General features: G+C 41.6%; 1 protein-coding gene across 7 annotated transcripts in view; it reads right to left on the bottom strand.

Moving 5' to 3' along the window:
- The window catches only part of PKNOX2 (PBX/knotted 1 homeobox 2), a 399,587-nt gene that overhangs the window by 329,133 nt on the left and 51,947 nt on the right, over positions 1-18,507 (bottom strand). For all 7 annotated transcript variants that reach the window (XM_070765952.1, XM_070765942.1, XM_070765949.1 and 4 more), the window contains exon 2: positions 16,210-16,313. The gene's annotated coding sequence lies outside the window, so the exon portion shown is untranslated. The remainder of the gene's footprint in view (positions 1-16,209; positions 16,314-18,507) is intronic.

The raw sequence follows: 18,507 nt of genomic DNA on the forward strand, positions 1-18,507 counted from the left end.
CTGTGTTCCATATAGGAAACTATAAAAATAAGGATGTCTTCCATTACATTAGCTAGTAACCAACATTTTTGTGCACTGGTGAATTCTCTTACTTATTCTAATATTCAGTATATCCATTAAGGATGGTCTCTTTTGGTCTCCTTTTTTATTATTGGCCATAGACGTGTAAGAAATTGTCCCAAAATAACAATTCAAATGGCATCAGATTTCAAAGGACCAGAACAATTAGATATTCTGCATCTTGCAATCATTCCAAGACCCGCAGAATCTTCAAACAGAATCCCTTTTTATGCATCACCTATCAGAATTCTGAAGTTCAAAGACACCCAGAAAAAGAGACATACACAAACATAAGCATTGATATTTAGCTGGGTAGCTTCACTCACCCATAAATTGCTTATTGCTGATACGATCCAAAGATATAACATATTCTTCGGCTGCACACTGAGTGATTGCAATCAATATTGCTTAAAATCAAAATGCACTTTTATTTGAAGATTAGTTCCATCAACTTTGGTGGAATTTATCTCCAAACATACTTTGAGATCCTAGTGACTACAAAGAGATGAATGTTTGTTTGGAGAGTTGATGGTTATATTATATAGAGACAACTACGGGCTATAATATCCACACTTCTCTTGATATTGAGACCTGGATTTTAAAGCAATGTCTTAAAACCCTCCAAAGCCGTTGAGTCAGTAACCATCAAGGCATGTAATGTCCACCAAGAGCCAGGATAGATTTATATATGTCTCCTGATTTCCTCTCAACCCTGAGATTTGATAAAACAAAGGAGGACATCAAGTAAAGGCTAGATAAAAATGGGATTTCAAAATAACCTTGTGGCTGCCCAAAGCTATATCAATTTCATAACAAATCAAGGAAGCTGCAACCCACACGATATTGTACCGATATAAGTTATCCAATTCAATATTGCTGGGGTTTCTCTATATGTGGCACAATGCCCTTCCCTCTGTAATCAGGGATGCACTTATAGCAAGATAACTAAGAGAGACTCCCTTTTTTTTTATTGAAGATGCCCCTGGGCCTTTGATTAAATTGAAAGCGGAGAACATGTGTTTTTGCAGGGCAGATTTTACAAGGAATCAGCATTCTCAAATTATCCAACTCTTAATAGAGAACCTGCCTGGGCATTCAAACCAATGGTATTTAAGAATGTTTCCAAAATGATAAGCACTCGGAAATAGCTTATACAAATTATTTATTTATAGTCCAGGCTATCTAGTTAGCTAGGTAACTGTTTTTTTGTTTGTTTGTTTGTTTGTTTGTTTGGATTTGTATGCTGCCCAGTCCTGAAGTACTCAGGGCGGTTTACAACAATAAAATAAAAGGAATAAAGCTTTACTATGTTCAAACTCAACATCTTCATGAATTTATTAGAATTTGCTGATATCTGAGGTTGTACGTGGTGGTTTTAAAGTTTTATGTTCTAGTCTTGGAATGTAATTCATCAAGGTCCACATTTGTAATTCATCAAGGTCCACATTTGATGAATGTAATTCATCAAGGTCCACATTTGGAATACTGTGTTCAGTTCTGGAGACCTCACCTACAAAAAGATATTGACAAAATTGACCGGGTCCAAAGACGGGCTACAAGAATGGTGGAAGGTCTTAAGCATAAAACGTATCAGGAAAGACTTAATGAACTCAATCTGTATAGTCTGGAGGACAGAAGGAAAAGGGGGGACATGATCGAAACATTTAAATATATTAAAGGGTTAAATAAGGTCCAGGAGGGAAGTGTTTTTAATAGGAAAGTGAACACAAGAACAAGGGGACACAATCTGAAGTTAGTTGGGGGAAAGATCAAAAGCAACATGAGAAAATATTATTTTACTGAAAGAGTAGTAGATCCTTGGAACAAACTTCCAGCAGATGTGGTAGATAAATCCACAGTAACTGAATTTAAACATGCCTGGGATAAACATATATCCATCCTAAGATAAAATACAGAAAATAGTATAAGGGCAGACTAGATGGACCATGAGGTCTTTTTCTGCCGTCAGACTTCTATGTTTCTATGTTTCTATGTTTCTAAGGTCTTATAGAACAAACAAACTCCCAAAGATGCTTTTTCAAAAGGCAACTGGTCTTTCCTTGTAGATGTTTTGCTTCTCATCCAAGAAGATTCTTCAGTTCTAACTGAATGGTGGAGAATGGAAGGATTTATACCCCTTGCAGTCATCCGGTCATTAGCACCCGCTCTGAAAGCTGTTGAGGCCACTGGGAGGTTTATCTGAATGCTCAGGGTAAACTGAATAGTGTAAATGGATGTGTGGAACCTTCTTGGAACCGCTGAAAAGGCTGCGTTGTAAACAGGAGATAGAAAGTCCTTTTGCCTTTTGATAAAGCATATTTGGACAAACCATGACCTGAATGACTAAGAATCTTCATAAACTTCAGTCTCTTGTTTCAGCCGATATCTTACTCTAATGGAATTGAAAAAAGGACTTTTGGCTGCCTTAAGGCCGGCGGTGTTTGTGGTGGTGGCGGGACCACTGAGGATGCTGGCGGCAATGGTTTGGGAGGGGGACATTAGACATTAGGCATGCGGCGCAGGGCATGACACACTTCTGGGAGGCGAGCGGCAACCCCCAGTATAAAAAGGGATGGAGCGCCGCTCGCCTCCCCTTTCTTGGCTATGCCGCCGGCCTGGCTTGCAGGCACCCGCCCGCCCTCCCTTTGCCGCAGTGTGACTACAGGGGCCGAGTAGGAATTTTTGGCGGCCATAACACTATTAGATTCTGAACGTTTTTTCACCTACTCCAGGGGAGGGGTCAATTAGGGGATGTCCAGCATCTTATTTTATAGGGTTAGGTTGATTCGGCCAGATTTGGATCATTTGTTTGAGCTCATATCGCTTTGGTCACGGGGAGGTGGTAGGGGGCGGAAAATTGGAAGTAACAGCAACTGTGTGATCTCCTTTGGGCACCTTTTGGAAGGTGATGGGCCGCTCCCCACCATGGTTACAAGGCTAGGTCGGCCTGGATATGGAGGTGAGATGCCCTTGGGACTCACCCACTCCATGCCCAGAGATGACAACCTGGGTGGGTGAGCCTCCCCACATGCATGGGCATGGCAAGGAGCAAGGGAGGGTCAAGTTCAAGGCCAGGTTCAAGGCCAAGGGGACCCTCCCTTGCTCAGCAGGGGGCTTTTGCCCTACAGTTGCTCAGGAATGTTTTGAATGGTAGTCTCCGCCTTCTTCGTTTAACCTCTGCAGGTCCTAAGTTAATTAATAAATGTGACCCATAAATCCGAGTTCTGTGTCTGTGTGCTTACTCCGCGTCCACCACAAAGCACTGATGTGACATACTGTTAATCAATTAGCATTAACAACATGATCAATCAACTAAGTTGATTTTAACTGTGATCTGTAATGTTTCAAAAACTGCTATTTATCAGCTATGTATAAGCATACTGACTAAACATGTTTAGGTATTACATAAAAAGATTGGTAAGTAGGCTGTACTGGGGAAAAAAGGCAGGCTGAAGTTGTCTAGTTTGAAGTGTAATTTGGTTTAACCAGGGACTGGCCAGTTTAAAAAGAAAAGCATTGCTTTCCCTCCAATAGTTGCATTAGGACAGGCAGCTGAAATGTATGTAGGATATCTACTATCGTTCCTTTTCATGGCAGATGACATCACTGGCATTATCCTTAAAATCCAACTCTTTCCCTCTGTAAACTTTTTTTAAAAAAATCATTGCTTCAGACAGAATAAATTGGCTACTACTCATCTTAATCAACAGCCATAACTGAAGACACACTATAACTATTCTAAATAATCTTTGTTTGGGCTGGATGTTTGAAAACAATAGACAGAACTCAAAGAAATAGAAATAGAATTTTTATTGACCAAATGAGATTGGACACACAAAGAATTTGCCACCGGTGCATAAGCTCTCAATGTACATACGAACAACAAACTATCTAATCTAAGAAAAGTAAGAAAAGCCCAGAAATAAGGGATAACAAAGCGATGAGACTGCACTGCTCGTTAGAAGGTGGGTGGGTAGGTTTGAGGCTTTTCTCGAAGCATTTCGAAGCAACTGGAACACTCTGCCCAACCCAATTTTGCACAGGTGTGATGATTAGGAAAAAATAATTATTCAAAAATTGTAAACAATGTTAATTTTTTAAGAGCTGCAAAAGAAAATTGGAAATAATTTCTCTATGTTTCTTTTCTGCATTTTGTTTTCTGTTCTTCTCTTATTCCTGTCCTATTCCTTTCTTCTTATAATCTTTATTTCCAGTTTTTATCTTTCATCTTAAAATTTTAACAAAATACTTTAACAAAATACAGTGGAACCTCTACTTAAGAACGCCTTTACCTAAGAACTTTTCTAGATAAGAACCGGGTGCTCAAGATTTTTTTGCCTCTACTTAAGAACCATTTTCTACTTAATAACCCAAGCCTGGAAAAATTTCCCAGAAAATTTGAGAGTGGCATAAAGGCCCAGCCAGTTTCCTGCCATTCCCCCTTTAATTCTGGCCATCTTGGGCTTTTCTGGGCTGCCAGAGGAGCCTTTTGGTGGCGCTTAAGGAGGCTTTGGCAGCCCAGAGTTTTCCTTTCTCTGGGCACTTGGAGAAGGAATAAACCATATTAATAAAGCCTCCCATACACCAGGCACGAGGTTGCCTCCTGGAATGTCTGGGCGCAGAAAGGCAAAAGGGGGTGCTTCGCCCCAGCCGGATCAACTCGGCTTCAGCCAAACCAAGGAGTCACCACAGTGAAGGAAAGGCGCTGGCTACAAAGCGAGCGAGTGAGAAGAGAAGGGAGCCCTTCAGCATGGGAAGGAAGAGGCAGCAGGTAGCAACAGCAGCAGCAGCCGCCTTTCAGTAAAAGGAGCAGGAGGTTCCCCCCTCTCGCCCGCTTGGGTTTCTCTCTCTGGAAGAGTGTAGGGGAGGCAGCCTTGTGCCGGGCGTATGGGAGGCACATGCTCCTCCTCGCCACCTCAGAGTCCCCTCCTTTTTTTAAGACTTAAAGTTTTGGATTTTTTTGATTCCCCTCACCTCACCTTCTTCCTTCGGCAGCGACTGTCCTCCTCCTCCTCCTCCTCCTCCTCCTCCTCCTCCTCCTCCTCCTCCTCCTCCTCCTCCTTCTCCCACCCAAATTCTGAGCTTTTATTTCTTTCCTAATGGGTTTGCACGCATTATTTGCTTTTACATTGATTCCTATGGGAAAAATTACTTCTACTTACAAATACAGTGATACCTCGTCTTACAAACGCCTCATCATACAAACTTTTCGAGATACAAACCTGGGGTTTAAGATTTTTTTGCCTCTTCTTACAAACTATTTTCACCTTACAAACCCACTGCCACCGCTGGGATGCCCCGCCTCTGGACTTCCGTTGCCACCGAAGCACCCGTTTTTGCGCTGCTGGGATTCCCCCGAGGCTCCCCTCCATGGGAAACCCCACCTCCGGACTTCCGTGTTTTTGTGATGCTGCAGGGGAATCCCAGCAGCACAAAAATGGGCACTTCGCTGGCAACGGAAGTCCGGAGGTGGGGTTTCCCAGTGAGGGGAGCCTCAATAAAATCGCAGCATCGCAAAAACACAGAAGTCCGGAGGTGGGATTTCCCATGGAGAGGAGCCTCAGGGAAATCCCAGCAGTGCAAAAACGGGCGCTTCGACTGGCAAAAGGGGTGAATTTTGGGTTTGCACGCATTAATCGCTTTTCCATTGATTCCTATGGGAAACATTGTTTCGTCTTACAAACTTTTCACCTTAAGAACCTCGTCCCAGAACCAATTAAGTTTGTAAGACAAGGTATCACTGTATTTCTACTTAAGAACCTGGTCATGGAATGAATTAGGTTCTTAAGTAGAGTTACCACTGTATGCATGCATGTATGTATACATATATGTGTGTGTCATGGGTGTGTTCTAACTTACCTTGCTGCCGGTTCGCTTCCTCCTGTGCCACGTGGCTGTGCTGCATGGGCGCACACACGGTTTGCATGTGTGTACATGCGCAGTGCTGAAAATTTGCAAAAAAAACCCCACGTACCTAAAAAAAGCTAAAAACAAGATGGCGGCACATGCACAGTGCATGCACAGAAGATAGCTTCTGCACATGCGCAAAGGAAAAAATCAGCAAAAAAATAACGATAACAAAAATTTCAAAATCAAATACAGTGGCATCAACGGACCGGCACTGACCAAACATCATCAGCGGTTTGCTACCAGTTTGGCTGAACCAGTGCAAACTGGGAGGAACTCACTTCTGGGGGGGGGTGTGATATTTTGTTTGAAACGAGGGTTCCCAATAGAATTATGAGATCCATGACATCACCTTGCACCATCCAAACATCTACTTAATTTTCCTCCCCAGCCCTCTGGGCATTTATGAAAGATTTAAAATGTTCCTTGCTTACTAAACAACTTATTCCCCAGACAAAATAACATCACACTTTCTGTCTGACCCTGACATACATCTCTATCCTGGGAAGCTTGTCAATACATTCTTGTGAAATGTTCTCAGATCTCACTTTTGAAGCATGGCTTTTGTGAAGCCTTCTCAGACCTTCAACTCTGCTCTCCAACATTAAAGGGAAGAACTCAGTAAAGGGGATTTAACAGGAAGAATTATTCAAGATGCATAAGACTCATGCATTTTTAATGTTCATTCTGAACTCTAGAAGTTGAGGTCGGAAGACACATTTGTCCGGGGTGGGGGTGGGGATCGGTTAACTATCTTTCTTTTTTCAGTTCTGTGGTTGAAAGTACAATTTGCTTCAGACACTCCTATTCTACTAAATTGCCTACATTTGATTTGAAGGCTTTAAGTTTTATAGGATTATTTCTACAGAGAATAAACCAGCTGATACAGCAGACAATCCAAACTTTGAATTTAGAGGAAATCGTGCAAATAGGAAAGCATTTATTTGTTTTACATATTTGAAATGTTATGCTTCCAATGAACTCTGCAGAGGGAAGGAGGGAGGGAGGGAGGGTGGGTGGGTTTGGGCACAAAGACATGACAAAGAGGGTTTATTGGTCTTTTCTGAGCTTGGTTTATTTATTTTATTTATTTGTTTATTTATTAGATTTGTATGCCGCCCCTTTCCGGAGATTCAGAGCGGCTCACAACAGCAAAGCACAGTACAAATCCAATTATTAAAAAGAACAGTTAAAAACCTTTGATATAAAAACAGTCATACACCACAAACAATCCATACATAAAGCAAAATGGCCAGGGGGAATCAATTTCCCCATGCCTGGCCACAGAGGTGGGTTTTTAAGAGTTTGCGAAAGGCAAGGAGAGTGGGGGCAGTCCTAATCTCTGGAGGGAGTTGATTCCAGAGGGTCAGGGCCACTACAGAGAACGCTCTTCCCCTGGGTCCCGCCATTGTTTTGTCGATGGGATCTGGAGAAGGCCAACTCTGTGGGACCTAATCGTGGTTATTTTCTTGCAGACATTTCATTATCCAAACTAGGTAACATCATATTATTATTATTATTATTATTATTATTATTATTATTTAGATTTGTATGCCGCCCTTCTCCGAAAAATTGGGGCAGCATACAGATCTAATAAATACATCATTCTCTGTCGGTAGATGACAAAGACTTGTAAATAATCTGGCACTGAGTGTATTTTCAAACACATGTAATCATGGTAAGGCGTTATTAAAATGCTTTCATTAATAAGCCTTTCCTTCTGAACATTAGGAGAGAAAAACAAGATGGAAACTAATGCTTTGGTGATTTATGACTTGCTGATTGTCAACATGGCAGGAGGTTTTTAAGAGCTAGCAGGGAAGCGTTAAAGAAATATTAGTTGATGGAACCGGATCTTAAGTTAACAGAATGATTTCTTAATTCAACTTCTTCACAGGGGACTAAAAGTGTACACATACAAACGCATGAGTTATATCTCCTAACATCTGACAGAAGATAACAAATGTGTCTGGTTGTCTGCAGTAGAATTGGACAAGGGGAGGAAGAGCAAGGAACAGGGAAGGAAACATCATTAGTCATAGAAGGCAGAATACTGAACTCTACATTGTAATATTATTCAGCATGTTATGCAGTCAGAGATCCTCATTCAAAACCAGTAAGAGGATTTGCAAAACTCCCAGTATACAATAAGCATTTAAATAGGTTATTTTTCTCAGTTGCATCTTGTTCTTCAAGCAAATGCTGATTGGTTGCTCAAGGTGGGTCCTTAGCTGATCCCAAAGACCACAATACAAAGGTTGGCTTAGAATTAAATTTCACAAATATTAGACACAAGATCTAGGTCTTTGGGTACCAATACGGATGGAAAATAGAATATCAATTTAGTTATATGGAATCTGCCCATCTGGAAATCCAAGTTTCTGCATTATTTTGACTATTATTAGTAAGCCCTGTGTCAGCGTTCCAAATATCAGAGTCTGAGGCTAGGCCTTCCTCAAATATCTGACTTATTAACAGAGCCATGTTAGCACATCTTGGAGAAACCCGAATCTGATGTCCCATGGGTTTCACCACCCAGTTTAAAAGTTCATCTCCTTGTTCCCACATCCACAAGTTCATCACATGGACAAGTCTGTTTCTGCCAACATGTCCGATCCTCCCATCAACTTCTGGGCAGGTGGCAGGCCAAAGTCTCCAACTCAACCGATAGCTTCGGCCTGATACCCTGGTTTAATCCAAGTCCTTTCTATAACCATTTCCGTAGCACATGAATAAAAATATTGATACTAATCAGCAATACAGTAGTTGAAGCCTCTAAAAAAACCCCTTGGATCATTATTATTATTATTATTATTATTATTATTATTATTATTATTTATTGGATTTGTATGCCGCCCCTCTCCGCAGACTCAGGGCGGCTAACAACAGCAGTAAAACAGTACAACAAAATCCAATACTAAAAAATCAGTTAAAAACCCATTATATAAAGACCAATCATACATACAAACATACCATACATAAAATTGTGAAGGCCTAGGGGGAAAGTGTATCTTAGTTCCCCCATGCTGGGCAGTAGAGGTGGGTTTTAAGCAGCTTGCGAAAGGCAAGGAGGGTGGGCGCAATTCTAATCTCTGTGGGGAGTTGGTTCCAGAGGGTTGGGGCCGCCACAGAGAAGGCTCTTCCTCTGGGTCCCGCCAAGCGACATTGTTTGGTTGACGGGACCTGGAGAAGACCCACTCTGTGGGACCTAAATGGTCGCTGGGATTCGTGTGGCAGAAGGCGTTCCCTGAGATATTCTGGCCCGGTGCCATGAAGGGCTTTATAGGTCATAACCAACACTTTGAATTGTGACCGGAAACTGATCGGCAACCAATGCAGACTGCGGAGTGTTGGAGAAACATGGGCATATTTGGGAAAGCCCATGATTGCTCTCGCAGCTGCATTCTGCACGATCTGAAGTTTCCGAACACTTTTCAAAGGTAGCCCCATGTAGTCGAGCCTCGAGGTGATGAGGGCATGAGTGACTGTGAGTAGTGACTCCCGGTCCAAATAGGGTCGCAACTGGTGCACCAGGCGAACCTGGGCAAACGCCCCCCTCGCCACAGCTGAAAGGTGTTTCTCTAATGTGAGCTGTGGATTGAGGAGGACGCCCAAGTTGCGAACCCTCTCTGAGTTATCATAGAGTTATCGAATTTTAAACATAGCATTTTTAATATTTCTAGGATAAAGATAGATCTACCAAAACTCTTACTGGGATAAAGTACTTGTTTGGGAACTCAAACTTTTCATTGATCCGTGAAAAGCAAGATGGAAACAGAGAGATAAGGGTGGTAAGAATCTTTCAGGAATTGTTGAACTATTATTCTCAACATAATTGTCAAACACAAAGGATCAGGATCATATGTTAAATTGCAGGGCAGAAGATTTATTGCTCAAGCTTCTACACAAGAATCTAGTCAACGAAAGTTCAGTACTAAGGGGGCAACGGAATTCAAGGCGGATTAAATTTAGACTATTTATGGGCATGTAATGATTCTAAACTCGTGACACACTTAACTCCACCCACCAGCTCTGCTCTTCTCCTACAAGTGGCCAGGATTGCAGGGAGCTGTATTTCAGAAACATTTGGAAGGCCACCCATAAAAAGTGGAAAAGTCACGCAGGGCCACACAACTTATCTTTAAGAAGTGGAGTAGTCAAAGGAAAAACAAAGTTTAGAAATATTTGAGGTTATCATGCCTCAATGAATTTCAGAATGTTATTGTTTGTTTCCATTTTCAGGGTTGGCTGGAGAGATTAGACCTTAAGTTTACCTCGACTTTCTTCAACTTGGTCTTCTTCAGATGTTTTGAAGGTCAGATCTTCCCTATCCAAGATTATATATTTTTGAAGTCTAATACTTTTGGTCAGCGTAAGAACGGGAAAAACTGCTCTGTATAATTCTGATTCTGGATTCACTGATATAGCCAACAACTGTGGGGAACAAAAATGCCCCTGGGAATGACATTATGTCCTGATGTAGTGTCATTCCCACTGAGACATTCTCAGTAAGGAATGTCCCCAAGCTGCCATTAGTTGCAGTTCTACAGTCTCTGAAGTAGTGGAAAGCACTCTTTAAAAAGCAGTTAAAAGAAAACAGTACAGCCCACTTAATGATAATACTCCCTTCCTTCCAAATTAACACTTTTCTACTACCCTGAAATATCAGTAATTCATTTTTTCTTCTCAGGAATTGCTTAATTTTTTTTAAAAAAAGCTCTCACTACTGGGCATCTAAAATAAATAAAGGAATTAAGTAAAAAGACCCCAAACCTCACAATTGAAGAATTAATTTAGCTGAGAATTAATTTAGCTGAGAATACAAAATCTGGGGTTAGATAAACCAAGCTAGTCTGTCTTAATGGAAGACAACTTTCATTCTTCACTGAGTTATTTCCTTTACATTCGCAATGATACCTTCTTGTTTTTAAATAGAAATGTTACAGACAGATTTGCATTTTATGTTCATCAATCTCGTCACAGGACGTTGCAAACTGCAAAAAACAAACTTTTTTAAAAAGAAAAAAAACATCCTTCAAGGGATGATCTCAGTGTAGAATTTAAATGACTCCTTAATTCAAGAGACTGATTGCCAAGGGGGAAAACGTTACGATAAACACTGATTTTCTCACACAGTGTCCCAGAGATACACCAAGAACTACCTATATCCGCCCTGCACAGGGAGGTAAGCATTTATCAGTAATTGGGCATGTTTAAACAAGCATAAAAGGAACTGAATAAGTAATGAGATTATTGCTGTGCCCCTAAAGACTGTAACAAAGGAAGCAGACCCATGCTTACGCTTACTGCACAATGTTGAGTAAGCACAACTCTTTCTTTGAATACAAATAGTTCTTGATTTACAAATGTAACCAGAGCTTGGGATTTCCATGCTAAGTCATGACGGTTGCACGTCAAGGCACCCACACGTACGACCTGATTTTGCAATCTTTCTTGCAAACGTCATAAAGTGAGTCCATTCAGGGGGGATGTCCTTGGTGCTCTCTGAGCTTGCTTCTATTATTCAGATGTTTCATTACTCTAACTAGGTAACATCCTCAGTGCTACTGATAGTAATGTCAGTTTGTATTCTGGTGACTTGCTTGTCTATGTGGGTGGGGAAGGTCTTAGGCCTTCTATGGTTGGGCTTTTGCTGATGGCTCTTTGGTAGTTTCTTGATTGGAGTATTGCTTTGATTGGAGTATTGATGGTTGTTCTTGGAGTTAACCTCGGAGTTAATCTATGATGATCTGGCGGAGAGGTGCTGGAGTATTTTTCTCTTTTGGGTTGGTTGATTGTTTCTTTTGCATAGTCTTCTTCCTGGTTCGGACCAGATTACCAGAACTGTTAGTGACCCTCTGGCGATGTGATGATGGCGTCACAGATCTGGTTCGTTTGGTATTGGTCTGTAGGGACCGCCATCTTTTGGGGGGAATTTTTAACGAATATGCCCGTATTTGAATGGCTTCTCCTCTTCTACTTCTTGAAAAAGAGCCCTCCATCCTGCCCCGGTTTAATCCTGAGCTTTATTTCTTCAACTGAAGCATAGCTGATTAGCTCCTCAGCTGTGTTTTGGGCTGAATCCTGCTACTGAGCATGTGTAGAAGTGAAATTGCAAGAAGGGACATGTGATGCAAACCAGTGGCAAAGGTAAGTGGAACCATAGTCTATGTGTCTATTGATGTCTGATTTGTCAGAGTGTCAGGCTTCAAGAAATTCCCTGGTATTCTTGGACATGGCCTGGTCTAGGTATTGTCACATTTTCCCCAAACTATGGTTAAAAATGTCTATATGTTGTGAAAATAAAGTGAGTCCATTCATTCCTACAGACTTTTTTTGTCAGAAACTAGCTGAAAAAGCTGAAAACCAGAAAGAGTTGTAAACTATAGTCATACTATAAAGATCAACAATGTTTTCAGTGTCTTCTATAACTGTATGCCCAGATCATCATTCAGCCTTTCATTTTCAAGAATATTCCAGCCTTCTACCTTTGACATCTTCACAATTTTTCCAGATAAATCACTCAACATCCCAGGATATTTGGAACAGCCACTCATTTAAATTTGGGGAACTGGTGGGGGTCCTACTTTCCCCCGGCTCTATTTCACCAATCCTGCAATATGCAGTTCACTGTAATTTACTGCTGATAGTGTAATGCCTTGATGCCATTAAACATTTATTGATAATAGCTGCTGCTCCCTGTTTATGAGGTTGCCGTAGGGAAGAGGGCCACAGCAGACAGAAGGCGCAAATACTTCAGATATATAACACTGAAGCCCCTCTTATCTCCTGCTAAGAAAGGATTTGAGATAGAAGAACTGGAAATCTTTGACATGGGGTCTTGGTAAGTTACTGGCAAGCTGAATGAGTAATATCTCCTGAAAGAAACCAGTGGTTTGAAGTTCCTGAGATCTATGAACATGAGAAAACCTAGCAATTATTGTGATTTGTTCTGCATAAAAGCCATGGAACAGAGAAGAAGGTGATAGGATGGCTGGAAGAATGGAAGTGGCGTTGTTATTTGTTCCCAACGATAGCGGCATCAAAAGGAGGGTTTACTCTGTACATCTCAAGACAATTGATCTGGGATTGAACATTTCAAGGAAAAATATTCTGGGCTGATCCACTGGATCAAGGACCCTTTGGTTTTCAGCAAATGCACCAGTAAAAAAGTTGTAAAGTGCAGTTAGATGTATAAAGACCAATAACTATTTCAGCCTCTCCCATAACTACCATATATACCTAGATCATCCACCCTTTCATTTTCAAGAATGAATATTCTGATGTTCAATCTTTGTTAAGACAGACTTAGGCCCTTGAATCACTTGCAAAGAAATTACTTTTCCCCTGTGTGCAAGGTTGAATACCTTATGGTAGGGGGTATCTGGGCATAAAAAGTTGAGCAGGCTATATTTTTGTTAATTGTTTATTGATTGGATTTGTATGCCACTCCTCTCCAAAGACTCGGGGCAGCTCACAACATGTCAAAAACATGGCTTACACCATGCACGAACAGTGGCAAAATGCATGCATGAGCAGTGGCAAAAATTCCAAAAGGTCCTCCCCAAAAAACCCCAAAACCAAGATGGCGGCACACATACAGTACCAAAAACTCTGCTTCTGTTTCTGCGCAGAAGAAAAAAAATCAGGGGAAAAAAATCCCCCCAAATCCCCCTCAAATAGATGGCGGCATCCACAGACTGGCACTGACAGAACTAGCTCCATGATATCACTGTGACATCACCAGCAGTTTTCTACCGGTTCTACAGAATCGGTATGAACCAGGAGGCACCCATCTCTGATGCAAATGTTAAAAACAAATTCAAATTTCAATTGTGGTTCTTGACAAACCTGCTAAATGGCCCTTACTCCATTGCCATATTCTCTAACTCAACAGCTGCATAAGCTTTAGGTTATCATCCTAATCTATTTTACAAGGTTGTTGATGATAAAAACACAAGCACCCTCTTCGACAGGGAGGTAGACAAACATAAAGAAAGAAAGAAGGTTCCAAAGAAGGTTGAAAGCCCAGAGAGTTCAATTCTACCCATGGCATCTAGGCTGCATTTTAATCTGGCCTTGAAGACAGAGTTCATCCTTGGGGTATTTAAAACTTCTGAAGTTCACATTTTTATTCCCTAGTGGCAAAGAAGGCTTAGGAATTCTTCTCCTGTTCAATGGATTGGTAAGAGACAAAGGTCAATGGGAAACTGTCTCTCATGCAACCTTTAGCCCCTGAAAGAAGTGATTTTAAGTGGTCTCTGTGGGATAAGCAGCAGCCGTGCAGTTTCTGAAGCATCTTCATACTGAACTTGTAGCAGAGGAAAAGAAAAACAGACTACTTGGGGTGCTTGCAATAGGAAAAGGAAGAAAGAGCTGCCCAGTTCTTGTGAGTCACTTTTAATTCCTTGGGGTGTTTCTGTAGGGCAAGAATTTTATAGAAAGCAAAATTGGGATTTATTATATGGCCATTAATTTATGGAGATGTGAAGAGCTACCACGTTATTCTTGAAATGCAGATAATCATCGATTTACAATAATTCCTTTAGTGACTATTCAATGTTAAGAAAGCACTGGAAAAAAGGTTCTAGGTTAAGTGAAAGGTACCAGCATTGTTACACAGTACTTGATTCTAACCTATGAAAAATTAATATAGTTCTGGAATTATCAGTTAACTATTGTTAATTCATAGCCAGAATTGTTATGCTTTATATCCAAGCAAAAAAGATTGATCAAAGCAATAGTGGCACAGTGGTTAGAATGCAGAACTGCAGGATAATTCTACTGACTTCCAGCAGTTCGATTCTCAACAGCTCAAGGTTGACTCAGCCTTCCATCTTTCCAATGGTCCGTAAAATGAGGACCCAGATTATTAGCGTAATACTCTGACTTATAAACTGCTGAGAAAGGGGTGTAAACTACTGTGAAGCAATATACAGTGAACCCTCGATCATCGCGAGGGTTCCGTTCCAGGACCCCATGCGATGATCGATTTTTAGCGAAGTAGCGGTGCGGAAGTAAAAACACCATCTGCGCGTGCGCAGATGGTGTTTTTGCTTCCACTGCCGCCCGCCCTTCGCCCGCCCACCCCGTTGCTCGCGCCTGGGGTGCGCGCGCGGTGGGGACTCCCTAGATCCGCTTCCCAGCTGGGGAGCGAAGCTGGGATGTCCCCAAGCGCGCGCGCTTTCCCCAGCAACACGCGCGTGGTGGGGACTCCCTAGATCCGCTTCCCAGCTGGGGAGCGAAGCTGGGATGTCCCCAAGCGCGCGCACTTTCCCCAGCAACGCGCGCAGGGTGGGGACTCCCTAGATCCGCTTCCCAGCTGGGGAGCGAAGCTGGGATGTCCCCAAGCGCGCGCGCTTTCCCCAGCAACGCGCGCGCGGTGGGGACTCCCTAGATCCGCTTCCCAGCTGGGGAGCGAAGCTGGGATGTCCCCAAGCGCGCGCGCTTTCCCCAGCAACGCGCGCGCGGTGGGGACTCCCTAGATCCGCTTCCCAGCTGGGAAGCGGAGCTAGGCTGCCCCAAGCTCGCGCGCGCCGCCCGCCCGCCCACGCTGTTGCCAGCTCCGCTTCCCAGCTGGGAAGCGGAGCTAGGCTGCCCCAAGCTCGCGCTCCAGCCCACCGCCGCTGGGGTCTTACCGGGGCAAGAGGGGGAAGACCCAGGGAAGCCTCTGCCCGGCGGGGAAACTCCACCATCTACACATGCGTGGAAGGGCACGCATGCGCAGATGGTGGAGTTTACTTCCGGGTTGAAAACTAGCGAAATAGCCCTTTCGCGATCCTTGAGGACGCGAAACTCGAGGGTTCACTGTATATGTTATTAGGTGTCACATTTCTTTTTAAAAAAAAAATAGTAATAAAAACACTAAGAAACACTGGATACAGGTGAATCCTTATTGCTTAATGGTGGCGCAGTGGTTAAAATACAGTATTGCAGGCCATTTCTGCTGACTGCTAACTGCAGGCTGCCTGCAAATTGGCAGTTGAATTTCACCAGGCTCAAGGTTGATTCAACCTTCCATCCTTCCGAGATGATGGGGGGGAATTGCTGGCTCCATACAACCGCTTAGGGAGTGTTGTAAACCACTGTGAAACGGTATATAAATGTAGCTGCTATGGCTATTAAGTTTAGAATATACACTCCGTGTACATAGAACTGATTGGTGTGGAATAGAGAGGAGAAACATTGTCCACAGACCTAGAAAAGAAGGAGATTTAAATGCAAGTATAAAGGGTCACATACCATTCTTGATTGCTTCGTTGGTGGAGAAATACAGCTTGTACTCCTAATAGTATCTTCCAAATCACAAACATGTGCACTTGTAGAGTGATCAGTAATTCGGCTGTCTGTGGAAAAGAATGAAAGCTTTCTTTTAAAAACAACAACAACAAATCTATACCTAAAAGGAATTTGGGAAAGATGATAAAATATACAGCAAGTGCACCAGTAGTGGGTTGCAAATCCCGTCGCTATCGGTTCACTTGTGCGCGCGCATGTACAAAAGAGTCTTGGGCCGAACCGAGACCAACCCACCACTACATCAGTTCCAGAATTGTTCTTAAGTGAGAATTGAAGTGGCATGGAAAGAAGGCCAAAAAGAGAAATAGAATTCAAGGAATTTATTTTTAAATAAAACACATTTAATCTCTGAAATTTACTGTTTCGTAAATTTTGCAAGAGCTGTTGGCTGTACTGTTAGTAAGGCACTTTACAAGGCTAAACCATATATAGAAATCTATATTGGAAGATAAAATGTATACAAAAATAGTTATTAAATATTTAAATACAAATTTCGGTTTTGAAAATTTAAAAAAAATCAGCAAGGGAACAGGGCATGACAAACACTGAGATTAACAGGGACACAAAAGTTTAACCTGTTCTTTCCCAGTCCAATAATCCCAAGTGTTGGGAGGTGAGATTCTTACAATTGGGAGGGAACAAAAAATTGAAGTAGACAGCCATACTAGTTAGTATCTTCAGAATTCTAAGCTTGTGTTCAAGCCAAAAAAAAATCATCTTCCACTTAAGAAAAATCTCAAAGTGTTCAAAAATGTAACACCAACATCATAATTGAAAAATTGAAAGGGGGAGCGGCCTAAATAATATAATACAAGTAGTACTTGATTTACAGCAGTTCAAAGTTACAAAAGTTAGATTGTACATGACTATAGATTAAAACATATAGAACCATAAAAATATAGAATGCTCAGGGGTGGGTTCCTCCAGGTTTGGACTGGTTCGCTTGAACTGGTAGTAACCTGCTGGTGACATCATGGAACTGGTTTGGTCGGTGCATGGCAGGTACATGGGCACTGCCATCTTTTTAAAATTATTATTATTTAATTAATTTTTTTAAAAAAAATTCTTCTGAGCATGTGCAGACGCTGAGTTTCCAGCACTGTGCATGAAATTGACATCTTGGTTTTGGCTACCACCACTACCACACTGAAGATGCTCTGCATTTTCTTTTAACATCTTTCAGTGCAAATTGGGTGCTCTAGGGTCGAGCTCCATTTTTGCTACCCCACTGCGTTCTCCCCCCCTCGTCTGGGCAGCCCCCCTGGTTAGAATCCACCCTGGTACAACTATGAAAATAATGGTTATAACTATGGCAACAGATGCATTTAAAAGAGACTATAATGTATGATTAAGAGACTACTGGTTATAATTAGGGTGCATAAAATTATGTATATTTAAAAAGGACTAGATGCAGCCAGTATACTGTTGTTGCAAAACTGAAAATATGATGTATTATAAAAAATGTATAAGGAGAATATTCTTTTTTTTTAAGTTACAACAGCACTGAAAAAAAGTGACGTATGACTTTTTTTCACACTGACAACCATTGAAGCATCCCCTGTAGTCACAGGGTCAAAATTTGGACCAGCTTGGCAACTGGTTCCTATTTATTACTGTTGCAGTGCCCTGGGGTCATGTGTTCCCCTTTTGCGACCTTCTGACAAGTAAAATCAATGGGAAAGATAGACTCATTTACTAACAACTGCAGTGATTCACTTAACAATTGTGACAAAAAAGGCATAAAATGGGGCAAAATTCACTTAGCAACAGAAATTTGGGGCTCAATTGTGTTTGTAAATTGAGGACTATTTGTATGTATTGACCAGCAATGATTACTTTGGAATAGAAATAATATTTCCTGTAAGACAATATTCCTGACCTTCTGAATATATATTATCATTATAATATCCCATTAAATATAAAATGGAAACAGGGGGCTGTGCTCAAAATAAGGAGCATCTGGTAAGGCTATTTTTAAAGAAGCTTTGTTAACTTAGCTGAGAAACACTTACTTACTAAGACTATTTGCATCCTCTAGCCACTGAATAACTAACAGTGGAACGTGAATTTTGAAGTGTGCACTATAGATCATTTTGAATTACTTGTTCTGATTTGTTCCAAATCCCCATTTTACTTTAGAATACTTGTAAAATAAAAAGATTAGAAGGGCGAGTATAAATCCTAAGACTTACTCTCTCCTTGGCAGCTATTCATTAGAAATTCAATTACACAGGTTCGCCA

The sequence above is a fragment of the Erythrolamprus reginae genome, chromosome 12 (assembly GCF_031021105.1).
Source record: "Erythrolamprus reginae isolate rEryReg1 chromosome 12, rEryReg1.hap1, whole genome shotgun sequence".
Taxonomy (NCBI): domain Eukaryota; kingdom Metazoa; phylum Chordata; class Lepidosauria; order Squamata; family Dipsadidae; genus Erythrolamprus; species Erythrolamprus reginae.